Below are 3,568 nucleotides of genomic sequence, written 5' to 3' on the forward strand. Positions count from 1 at the left end.
ACAACATTTTTTAGTCGTTTTGCAAATTTCAATAAAAAATTCAGAGCACAACAGTGAATAAATACCTAGCTTTTGGAGTCCGGATCTCCTTTTCACAAAAACTCTGCCTACATTTATCTACATAATATCTCAGCTACACATGGGAAACATCTCATCCTCTACAGAGTATTATGCATAGTGAGATATTCCTAATACAGGGAGGTAGTATGTTGTAGGTAGACGTGGACAAGAGATCCAGAGTTTATCCATTGGAGAGGAAACACTAAAATTAAACTTCCCCAATGGTAGGCACACATGTAAATCAAAGTCTAATTTTGCAATTCTCTATGTGTAAGGATCCGCATAATGGGAAAATGCTAAAATGGTGCCTATGTGATAGTGTTTATTCAATAAATGCCCACGGTTCCAAGTATTGTTGTAGTAAATAGTCAATAATTATTAGGTTTGTTTACTTTTTAGGGTTTTGAGGGGGAATTTTAGGTAATGGTATTGTGGTTCCATGTAAGGCGAATACTCTTTTCATGCTTTAGGTAATTTTTTTCCCAATTAGAGGGTAAATGAAAATAATTAAATAGAAAAAATGAGCCCACAAGATACATTTATCTAAATAAAACAAAAAAAAAGAACATGGATAAATGCATTTATCTGAAAAAATAGGTTCAAGCAAATAATAATAAAAATTACAAATTAATTAGGGCTTCAACTTGGACTGAGTTAGCCCTAATCCAAGCATCCAATCCGGGTAAAAAAAAAAAAAAACATATGTTGTGTTTTTTTTTGGTAAAAGAAAAACAATTCATTGCAGCAAGAGAAACCCTTTTTTACTTTGGGTTGGGTTAGGCAACCTGAACCCAACTTTTACTATTGAACATATGTATTATAGTCCTTCACAAACCATTAATTCGTTTGCCTTAGTTATGAAGTACATATGATTTTCATTCCATGATTTTTTATACTTTATTTATTGATGATTTCATGATTAAAATTTCAATAAGGGATTTATCGTAATTCATAATATATTAATCATTAAAAAAAACTACATTCTTTCACTTCTATGGTAAAAAACCCATTAAAAACGTTAGAAAGCAAATTCCAATAAAAATTTGATCAGTATATAATGCTAAAACAAGGAAATCTTACTTTTCTCTCTTTTTTTTGGGGAGGGGGTTTATAGTTCAATCCACCCCTAGGGTGGAGTTAAGATTTCTAGGGGTATTACTGAATCCTACCCGTGGATTGATGCCAAATTCACGGGCAGGATGCGGTTTATAGGGGGCTACTAGTAGACTAGGAGGGGACTGCAATATAATTTAGATTTCTGAGGTGGATTGCAGTCCACTTATCCCTCTTTTTTGGACTAGTAAATGTGCATGTGTTTTGCACATGGCAATTCTAGATGATGAGATAGTAATTAATGTATCAAAAATTTTATATAAATATATTTTTTTTGTTTTTTATTATTAAATATTAGATGCAAATTGCAAAAACCAAATCTCGTTACATAAAACACCTCATCCAAAAATGTGGTAATCGGATCGAATTGTGAAGTTTCAAATATCATTGACAAACCTACCTACTTGGACATAATTTTCTTTTTGTAATGTTTTATCTTTTTAGTGTGCTTTTTTGTTCGTTTATCAAATATCGATTTAAAAAGAAGGAATTGAATGAGGTGAAAAGTAGTATTTCTATTTACAATTTAAACCTCACTATTAAATGGGGACTAAATTTAAAATAGATTATTTTAGTTAAAAGAAAGTCTCATAATCATGTTGATATTTAAATAGTAGCGCCAAATATAGAATTATAGGTGAAAAGTAGTATTTCAATTTACAATTTAAACCTCACAATTAAATAGGGACTAAATTTAAAATAGAGTATTTTAGTCAAAATAAAGTACCACAATCTCGTTGATGTTTTTAATAGTAGTGCAATTATAAAATTATAGATGTGTTCAATTTTTTCTATATTTTTTTTGTGTAAAAATAATTCTAATATGTCATACTTACTTCTTGTTTAATATGATAATTATATGATACTATACATGTGCCTAAATGTTCTTTTGCAAAATATATATATTGTATTTTTATATTTTACTAATTTTGGGCCCGTTTGGTGCGTCTTTTCGCGCGGTCTTTCGACTATTTACAAGTCGGGAAGACCAATTTTTAGTCTATTCCCATTTGGTTCGCGGAAGATCTAGCCGCCAAAAGATGGAGCGCCGAAAAGACACGAGAAGTCCATTTCAGGCTGATTTCGGGAAGGTTCAAATGAATATTTCCTTGTCTTTCGCGTTTTATTCTCGCACTGAAAGACACTAAAAGATGCATGAAAAGACATGCATCTACCAAACGTGCTTTGGACTGCTCAGATCTTCATGCAAAAGCTCAATGCATCTTTTGCATGTCAGAGCTACCAAAAGATCTTCCCAAAAAGACGCGCCAAATGGGCCTTTTATTATTCATTTATGTATTTATGGCATTAAATGTTAACACATTTGACCCAAAAATTGAACTATTCATATTTGCCAACAGTAAAATATTTAATTTTTGTTAGTTATAAATTGTGTATTTAATTTTCATTGTCAATGAAAATTAATTATTGTTTATTACACTTGTTTTTTTTCAATTTGATTAATAAAAATATCATAAATGTGTCTAATTTTTCCTACATTTTTGTAATTTTCTATATGTATCTCTATTTTAGAAAATTTATTACCTAATTATGACTTCATAAGTTGACCAATTTGATTCAAATGGTTAGATTGCTTAGCCACCACTTTAATAAAGAATGTTTTTGTTTTTGAGTCGGTTTTAAAATATACAAGTTAATTTATATTGCTAAAAAATATTGGCATATATCTAATTAGTAGCATTTATTAGTGAAGCATGACTTAAATATGAAATTTAATCAGAGAAAAATGGAAGTTAATACCTTAAGTTACAAGACTTAATGAGAGGGGATTAAATAAAGTAGAGAGTAATAATTGAAGTTACATTTCCAACATTACAGTTAGAGATGGACTAAATAGATAAATATGGGCATTTTAGTAGCCATTAAAGTTGTCATTAAAACTACGATAGAGGGTAATTTTAATCTAAAAAAGCTTTCACTATGCATCCACACTTTTATATAGCATAGATTTTTATTTTTTTTTTGTTATTCCATGTCATTTTTAAAACAACCAATTAGAGCACTTCCTTACCCTTCAGAATATTCCATAAAATCTCTCTCTCTCTCTCCCTCCCCCCCCCCCCCCTATCACACCTTTCAAATCACATGAATCGTCTTCTCTTCTAAAATTTATCCTAAACTATCTTCCCCGCCTAAAACTTCATCCTAAAACATCTCATAATCTATCTCACAATAAACCATGAAGGTTGTCAGTGAGTTGGGGTGGACTTAGCACACCCAATGGGGTCAAATCGATTGGGTTGGTTCAGATTCCAGGAATCGAAAACGGATGGGTTAGTTATGGTTCTTGATATATTATTCCGATTATTATTAGTTCAGGACCAATTCCACCTAATTCCATCACATCAAACATGATTGTCATAAGAATCGAACA

The sequence above is a fragment of the Nelumbo nucifera genome, chromosome 4 (genome assembly GCF_055504915.1).
Source record: "Nelumbo nucifera cultivar China Antique chromosome 4, China Antique-T2T, whole genome shotgun sequence".
In the NCBI taxonomy this organism is placed as follows: Eukaryota; Viridiplantae; Streptophyta; class Magnoliopsida; order Proteales; family Nelumbonaceae; genus Nelumbo; species Nelumbo nucifera.